The following is a 10,230-nucleotide window of genomic DNA, read 5'->3' on the forward strand; positions in this document are numbered from 1 at the left end:
CCGATATGATGCCACAAGGCCAAGGTTCATGTTGTGACATTTCCTCCTGATGGGGTTTTGTCCTGCAGGTGATACTGCCACCTAAGTTTGAAACATCAACACCAACAGATTACTTTGTTGACAAGGCTAATTGTTATTCTGATCAGTGCTTTTTGATTTTTCCAGCTTTCATGACATGCACAGAAAGAAGTCTTCTCTTGATGGATTTTTCCTTGCTTTCAAAAACACCTTGCTCACTATTTCCATGATAAAGATTGAACATTGTTTTGCTAATTGATTCCTACCTTTTTCACAGGAGTCAGGTGTGATGCTACTAGGTCCAGTTTCAGGCTGGAATAGGACATACAAAACATGTCAGTATAGCTTATAACTAAGATACTCCTGCTAACAGCAATCGCTAAGTTTTAATTGCATTGTGATCATATTGTGATCAAAATGAGATAAGACTCATGTGACAAGAATGACATTGAAAACTCATTGTAAGTTATAACAATCAGTTTTCTGAGTTGAATACATTTTGCATTACGTGCTAGAAAACCCATGATAGAATAAAAGATTCTTACTTATTAAGAAGTTTAAGACACCACAAGAAAATCTCTCACCTCCCAGAAACAGAACTCACATACAGCTTGAGGTGGTTGCTTTTGGATATCACTTATGGTCACATCACCCTTGACAGGCTTTCCATTGGGTCTGTCCAGAAGCATTTGGACACTCTGGCCTTCATCTTCACAGCACTGCTGGGCAATTAGTTTCATCTGCTTGGATTTTTCCTGGCCTTCAGGGACGCTTACAGCAACATCAACATGATTACCATGATAAAGATGGAACATTGCTTTGTTACGTCCACACAATGTGAAGTCTGGTTGATAGTCGTCTGCCTTTACGCTGTGGTCTCTACAGACAATATGGAATTCCACACCGTCTTTATGCGACTTGATGTATCCTACAAACCGACAATTTAGAGTTCTTGAGGATAGTACAGCTACCATCACCTTTCCTACTGTGATCAATGCACCCACAGGGGCCCAGAAAATGGTCAAAGGACTGAATGTCTGTACCGAAATGGATATTTTGTCTGGGTATATTTGGTACACTGTTGAATCTGTGATATTGGTCCAGTCTTCTCCATCATGATGCTTCAGCAGAAGACACTGCATGCCTTCAGAACCTGGAGGCCGCCATGTCTGCACCTCCACTGGCCCATTCAGCTGTGCACCGTGTAGGTTGATGTCAAAAGCTGGGGAGAACAGCACCTGATCCAGTAGCTCACGTGGACAGGCGTCCTCACCCAGGGACCAGGGGTAGCCGGAGATCCAGTTTACACTCTCAGGATCCCTGAGGATAGCAGCAACATCTACGGTGGAGAGGGTTATCAATGTGTCTTGTTGAAGGGCACCTGGTGGAACAACAAGTTTGACAAAACCCGAAATCTCCACCTCTCCACCCATGGGTCCTACTGCAGCCTCTGCTGTCCTTGTGTACTTCAACTCATCTGGTACACCTACAAAACAGCATCATCAACATTGAAAACAAACACAAGATTGACAGATGTACATGTTGAGTTTAACTTTAAGTTTCAAGAATTTTATTTTTCGTGACCACTCTGTTAGCTAGTAAGACTAACATTCAAGTAATCAATGTTTCAAAGCTTTTTGGGGTATACCAACAAATCAGCAACATCAAATAGGCAATAAAGCATACAGCTGATTAATTTATTGATGTCTAGATTATCATGATTAACCCAGGAGGACTGTAGACATGTACAATTACATCCGGACCAAAAGAGGGAAAATCAAATTGATGTTTTTTCCAAACCATGTGCTATGCAATCATTTACTCCTTGTTGCTGTCTTGTTTTACATTTAAGACCTTGAAGTTCGTATATGCTGCATTCAACATTTATTCCACCAGAGATATATCTATTACTCTAAAGCTAACCTGGAATGTCGCGTACGACAAAAGAAAAGCTGATCCCAGCTGCTATCATGTCCTTCTCCAGCTGCAGGATTCCAAGATTACCTGAGATTGTAAAAAAACACCTGAGACTCACAAATTGACTTCAAGTTTGTTCATATCAGAAAGCAATACATTTGTACCTGCAATTTTTGAACATGATTGAAAGTATAAAAACTGGGTACATACCAGTTGTGATGTATTCACTCTTCATCATGTCCTTCAAGTCAGCTGGCACCCCAGTCCCTGGACTTTCCCATTTATCTGTACGTACAGACCACACCCGCATCAGCTGTCTTACATCTGCCTCCTCCAGTTGGCTGAGAATGGTGTCCAACACCTGCTCCAATTCTACAGAAGATACCATGATGGCTATAATGTGAAACGGTGTAGAATACTGTTTGAAATCATTGTACATGGTTCAGTAAAAAAAATGATGCTGATCCATAAGGAGTCTTAATGGGGGGATGACGTCCAGTGAACTCTTAGGGCTGATGATGAGTGATTAGATGCGTTTTTTCAAACAGCTTACAACAATGATCAAATTAACTTGATGGGGACCATTCAGTGACACTAAAGCCTACTGTAGACTTAACTTTACTTACAGGCTCCTCCTCACCCTCCTACATGACTTTGTTCAACCTACCCAAACAAGAGACTGCTGAGGGTGGGGCATATCATTGATCATTGAGAAACTACTAAGTTGATTTTAAGTCGCCATTGAAATTCTTAAAGCCAATTCATTACCAACAGACTCAGCAAATCCCTGCTCTAGCCTATCCACCTATATCAAGTTAGCCTGATGTCACAAGTTACAGATTTGAACGTTCTTGAGATTGATTGATTTTTCTAGAATGTTAAACATAATTGAGTTTAATAGACTTTAGAATGATTCTACTGCCAGTTGATTTGATTATGATTGATTGAATTGCCTCTAACATTTTTGTATTTACTCCTCTTGCTCTCTACTTCGCCCAAATCATCTGGAAATGGCCTTTTATAATGATTGATAAATTGATTGGTTTGCTTTCAACAGTTATGACAATCTTACTGTTACCAGTAGAGCTACTTGTCTTGCTCTCTGCTTTGCCTGAATCATCTGCCAGTGGCCTTTCTTTGAGCTTTGCTTGACTCATCCTGTACATGTAGCTGGTTAAGAAATTCTGAAATGATACCAGCATCCAAATTTCTTACGTATCTATAGCTTTTGGCACAGATTGATGTTTTGACAACTTCACGGAATTATGACAGCCACTAATTCTATCAGTTAAGAGAACTTGTGCTAAGTGTGAAGATTGTTATCATACATGACGGATTTGACTGTATTGCACATACTGGTGTGCGTATACGTACATGTATCATGTTATTAAGATGATGACCTGAACGGTTGTTTAGTGATAGATCACCAACCTACCACTTGTCAGTGACAGGAATCAAACAACATGTATGCAATGTAATACACAATCAAAATCAGAAGCATAATATGTGACTATTTTTTGATAGTATGCAAAGCAGAAACCATCTTACCAGAACTTGCTCTATTGTTTTCCCAGTCATTCCTTTTTCTTCATAGAAATGCTTCAACACTGGATCAAACTCTTCCTTCTGTGAAGAAGCCCCCTGAAGATATACCAGTTAAGTTATATATCAAAATGCAAAAAATTCCTTGATGAAAATATCAATGTCATACCTACATGCAATTGATGCAGTATCAAGAACTATAAGCTTGCACCTATAACAATTGTCAAGCTACATTGTATATGACATTTGTGCTAATACAGAACTATTTCTTAGGTTGCATCCAGGAAAAGAAATTTACATGATGTTGTGCTGTCTTGTAAATCAAATTTAAAGATAAAGCTCACTTCAGCACAAAGAACTAAAAAGTTTTTTTTCCCATTGCCAATGCATCCCGATGATTTACGGATTTCCGAACAACTCTTACTTTGTCAAGAAACCTTGCAAATTCACAATTTTCTCCCTTTCATCACTTTTGGGCAGTCCTAAAAAGTTGATTAAAGCATACAATATGAAGCATGCTTAATATGATTATGTTTTTTAATCTAAAAAGTATGTGACTGTACAATTATGTAGGTTTTATGAAATCACATAACAGGTTTTCTTTTTTCCGTGTAATAGTCCTTTTGCATTTTATGTCACTCTGGAAAACTCAATTGAAGAAGCTAAAAAAGTGATTGCACCTCCTCCTTGCCATCTTTATCCGCCCCGTGCTGCAGAAGTACTTCCACACACTTTGAGCGACCTTCCTCAGTCGCATAATGAAGGGGGTTGTGACCCTGAAAAGATATTTCTTAATGACTGTAATGAAACCACCGGTCTGATACGCCGATTTTCGCAGAGCGTAGGGATCGAAACCTATTGTGGCGACCTTGTCCTCGTACCTAGCCTTTGCAACACCATTTAAGGACTGACAATACGAAGACAAAACACTTGGCCCCGCAGTCGGTAGCTTTGACAGTGCCATCTTTATTATGTTCTATTTGGGGGTTATCATCCAACATGGCGCCCATGCGTGACGTAGCGGTTTTCGAACGTTCTGTGAAAACGAAGAATAGGCTACGGTATTTACATTGGGGTCCCGCTGCCGAGGTACATGTTTTCGCTCACATGCTCCCGACGACGGTTTCTCCCGTCATCCTTTGCGTTGCTCACTCCGGAAATGCCCCCCTCATTACTAGCGTGAAGGTTTCTCCCGTCGTCCTTTGCGATAATTAATTATAATTATGTTTAGCCATAAGTATGGCTAAACATATTGTTTTCTCTCATGTTTCTTCTTCTCCTCCTGTCAAATCTTCAAATGGATTCATCTCTGTCATTTTTTGACCAAATAACCTGAAATTTGGTACAGAGGTAATGTAGGCAAAAACCAATGTGCGTTCTTTTCCTTGTTTTGATATTGACCTTGAAAGTGATTTTATTGAGGTTTTTAGGCTATTTTTAGCATATCTTGGCCTCCTGCGCCCTGGTATTTCAACCAAATGACCTGAAATTTGCTGTATATGTGGCTTGAACAAATATTTAAAGGACTACATTCCCATTTTCGGCATACATATATTCAAAACGATTTATTTTGGGCTTTCTTGACAATATTTGCCACTTCTGTCACTTTCAATACTACATATGACCTACAGGTCATTGACCCCTAGTGCCTTGCACCTGGCCAAGCTGGAAGTTTGCTTACGAGGAGGAAAGACCGGACATAAACATTTAACGTGATTATCGGGAAAACACCATGTTCCCTTAAACTCAGTGGTTAAATTGCAGTTTAGGAAATTTTATAACAGAAAACAAGTTAAATCAATGATTTTGTGAATGTTTATTCTAGCATTAGTTATTCCAGATATTTTCAAACTCCAAATTTTTCAACACAACACGGGAGATCGTTTCTCCTCAGACTGGCGCGACACTCCTGTCAAAATTGATTGATGATCTCTCTCTGCCGCCGACTTCATACATGATCAAAGGCGGGTGGTAGGCGGTGCGCGGGGGAAACTTAAACATATAATGTAGCGAAGTGTTGCACAAGGAATTCTCACGCTGAGGGGTACATGAAATAATGCTTACAAAATAGACCTCTATGAATCGGGCTACATTCAGCAATGGTAGACGGATTCGGGGCATGCCGCTCAAAACACATGGTCTCACTGGGGACAGGCGTTTTGGTCCCGCACGTTGTCGCAGCGGTGCGTCGCCGCTACGCGATCGAAAGCACGCCGCTGTCTGTCTCGGACCAACACTCTCCCGTGATGTGTAGCGTCCACCACCAGGCCTTCCTACATGTCCTACGTACGGGCGTATGGATCGTAGAATTCGGCAAAAAAGGAATGATTAGGCCAGTAGAGTCAGTCCCCGGTAAGGTCAATGATTCGCCCCTTTGCGCTAGCTTGTAACGTTAAATGAATGTACCCTCTGGTGGCCAAACTTCACTGACAAACTTTCTCCCTATTATCATCATGAGCTTGCGTTAGTCTGGTACTAGTGACTATTATGTGCCGGGAATGTTTATCTATCGCACGCCTTGGAAGGAAGTTCAACCATGATAAATGGTCGGCCGTTGCGAAAATTTGGAATCCCATGCTGTTGATTTTCGTGATTGAATCTGTAAGAAAATATATTTTCATGTCGTTCATGTTTTTGGGACGGACGCCGGGACGGGGTGAATTTTTTCTATCATTTTCGTCCCGTTAGTAATGCAAATCAAATCGTGTTGCACAAGAGGCAAAACACTAAAAACGTGGGTCTTGTGGAGTGTTTTGGAGCGGGAAAATGCCGGATATTAGCGGTGCCGAACAGTGTACATCGTCGCGCGCGGGTGACGCTCCGTCAAAACAAATCCGCTGGTGGTCTAGCGCGGCCACCGAAAATAGGCAGAAACACACAGGAGGACTTAGCACATTCGTTTATGAGGGCAATTGTGAAAATCTTTTGTTACAAATTGTTCGAACATTAACATTTGGATAGATGGTTTGAAACTGTTCTAAATAAAGAGATTTTTGTGTAGTTACGTTCGAAATGTTTCCAACGTATGTAAAATAAGTTCAAACATGTTATAAGTTTCAATTCTAATTGTTTGAACACTTTAGAACTATTGTGACTTAGACATTCTTTTAATCAAAACAGTTCAAACATATTACAAATATTATATTAAAACCCTCTCGGTGACTTGGAATTGACTCAAATATGTTGTTTTTGGTCATTTCCTTCGTCTCCTGTCAAATCTTCATATGTATACTATGGAAAACTTCATTCTTCCCTGGGGTTGATCTTTTTTAATTCAATTTTGAACTGGGTTGATTATGCGCAAGAGTGTGACTTTCAGCGGATATTTTTCGACTGGTTTACATGGAAATGGCACGGAATATCCCATTCTTGCAAGGGGAGGATTCTTTAATTATTTCTTTCAATTTTGAGCTGGAATGATTATGAAAAAGTCCATTTTTTAGCAGAAGTGTATTTGTTAATCAATTAGTGGATATGGTTGTGGACTGGTCCATATTGTGTTGAGGTGCTACTGGAAGACTCAATTTTGGACTGGGGTGATTCATTTTTTTAGTGCAAGTATTTTAGAATGGTCCATTGTTATTTTGGGAGAGTCCTTTTTTTGCATGGCGAGGAGTATGGCTAAACATGCTGTATTTGCTCGCAAATGTTGCCTTTCTAGTTTAGGCTGTTACTTTCAAAGACCCTACGGGGCTCGCTGTTCGGCGGATTCGGCTCCGCTGAGCCCTGAACCCTGTTCGGCGCTCGTGCCTTTGGCATCACTTTGGGTTTCACTCAGAAGCTCGGCACGGGTGATCCCCGCACCGAAAACTTTGTCACGATCGGAACTTCAGCATCTATTCAACGATAATACCTTTGCCTCAACCGCCTGTGATGAAACTAAATTAGTAAATATATTGTACAGATGATGAGTTGATAATAAGTGGGCATGTGCCTATTAATGTTATTATGCGCTAGGAAGCACTATTACTAGTATATGAAACCTAAAATATGTTATACAGACTGAGCTGAAAAAGATAAAGTTATTAACTACCAACACAGAGGAACTGTCATGCTAATATATGAACTCTTATGAAGATGGACCTGATACAGGAACTTGTAATCCACCAATAAATTTACCTCATCGTCCTGTGCATTCACATCTGCACCAGCTGTCAGCAAAGCTGATACAGTTTCATGGTGGCCGTTCTCTGCTGCTCGGTGTAGGGGAGTGTTTTGCTGTAAAACATTAGTCAGAATAAAAAATGGTCTTCTATATATGCCAAAAATAGTTACTCAAGCAACTGGACAAAATTTTGAAACAGTCCGACGTTTCAGACAGAATCTATATGATTATATATATCAAAATAATATGATTGATCAAGACAGTGTAACTATATGTCTACTGTTACTTTATACCAGAATCAATAAAAAGTTGCAGTCTCACATACATGTGTATACATGGTGGTACAGAAACATGATGCACCACAACTGTTATTAGTAACAGTACTCAAGACAAGTCAGTCTACTTACCATAAGGTCCTCACGTGCTTGTACATCTGCACCAGCTTTCAGTAAAACTGAAACAGTTTCATGGTGGCCATTTCCAGCTGCCTCGTGTAGGATGCTGCTTTGCTGTAAAATGAGACAACAGTATGGACTGAACTACATGTACTAGACTGTTGATAAAAGTACTAGTGGTGTAGAAGTCTTCTATAATAATAGTAAGAGCAGATACAGAGATGTACATATACCACAACAGCCAATCTTACATCATTGTCCTTTGCATTCACATCTGCACCAGCTGCCAGTAAGGCTGTTCCAATTGTGTGGTGGCCATTCCCAGCTGCCTCATGTAGGGGAGTCTTTTGCGCCTGTAAATACAATGAGATGGTTTTCAGGTAATGTGCAACAAGACAGATGATGCTGTAGGGCTGATGTGATTTTTTACCATCATGGTCAACATTGACCGACAGAGGCCATAAAATATGCTTTGGGCAGTCATCAACTGCAACAAACTGAGCAGCAATGTACGTCATTGAGTATATTTCACTTTTTGTGATTTTAATCTGAGAAATATGGGGGTGAAGACATCCTATGTATATCTCAGAGTCTAGTTTGTAAATTATTATATCTACATGTATCTCAGAGTCCTTATCTATCTTATTTATCAAGTTATCTATATATTGTTAAAATAAACTGTTGACAGATTTTAATCCACATATTGCTACGAGACACCCTGTCTAGTTTAACAATTAATAAATAAATGAATTAGAAAGAGGCTAGCATGTTGACAGACCCCAGTCCCGGCAAGCTGCCTGAGTGTGGACGCAAAACCCACCCACCTGCAAGTCTTTTCCATTGCATATGTCATATTATATGCACATATCATTATGGAATCTATGTCTTAAATGACATAGAATAATATATTTTCAAGATAAACACTGCTGCAGGCAAATCGATACATTTTGCATTAATAATATAATATTGTTGACAAGAAGTTCAACCTGCATGAGATCTTACAATGCACTACAAATGTTATTATAGATTTACCTACCCCACTGTTCCGTGCGTTCACATCTGCACCAGCTGCCAGTAACACTGATACAGTTTCATGGTGGCCATTCTCAGCTGCCAAGTGCAGAGGAGTTCTTTGCTGTAAATGACATCAGATGGTCTTAAGTAATTGGCAACATCACTGACTCAACTACAGAATTTTGTCAACTTGATAAACTTGTTGCAAGTGGGTGGCAGTGCATGTATGTCAAGTCTAAGTCGTTACAGTGTCAAGATGGTTCATGTTGATTGCACGAACGACAACAGTCAACCTACGTGAACCTACCCCGCCCCCACAGGAATTCACATCTGCACCAGCTGTCAGCAAAACTGAAACAGTTTCATGGTGGCCTTTCTCAGCTGCATCATGCAGGGGTGTCCATTGCTGTGAAATACAAGTTAGATGGTCTTGAGTATGGCAACAGGATACACTGAAAGCCTGAAGCACTACAGATGCCTGTGGCATTGCAAGTATATGGCTGACATCCACATGTACATCAATTTTCGTCTGTCCCCCCCCCCCCCCCCCCCCAAAAAGAGATTTCGACAATACTGTATTGTACAAAGCAGCTGCAAAATGAGAAAATATATACCAAAAAATGCAAACATTGGAAAACGATATTAATAGAATCAATTCCAAATGCAAAAAATAAGATGACTTGTGATTAATTGAAAAGTAACGAAAATTCTATAATTGGCTATACCATACTGTGAATTTGTTATTTGTTCAACCTTCCTGACCACATTATGAAGGTAACTTTTTTTTTGCCAAAACTCTTTTATATTTGGACATTCGCATCAGTTTTTTTTGTTCCCAGACGATGTTATCCATGATAATACGATCAAATCAACATGGCCTTACTGCAAAATAAAATATTACATAATGAATATGGTACAGAGACAAATACATGCATATGCATCATACATCAACATGCAGTTGATTGAACATACAAAATGTAGATCACCTACTTGACTGTCCCTAATGTTCACATCTGCACCAGCTGTTAGTAAAGCAGATACAGTTTCTTGGTGGCCATTTTCAGCTGCCAGGTGTATGGGAGTCCTTTGCTGAAAAAATGTTATTCTTTAAAATTTGATTCAGCAAAGTTTTAAAAAAAACTTAAAGATATGTACTTTAATGTATACAATTATAAGGAAATCATTCTTTTGATTGACTGTAAGAGTTTAGAATGATCACACAGCTCCACCAACCCATCT

Source organism: Branchiostoma lanceolatum, chromosome 16 (genome assembly GCF_035083965.1).
Source record: "Branchiostoma lanceolatum isolate klBraLanc5 chromosome 16, klBraLanc5.hap2, whole genome shotgun sequence".
In the NCBI taxonomy this organism is placed as follows: domain Eukaryota; kingdom Metazoa; phylum Chordata; class Leptocardii; order Amphioxiformes; family Branchiostomatidae; genus Branchiostoma; species Branchiostoma lanceolatum.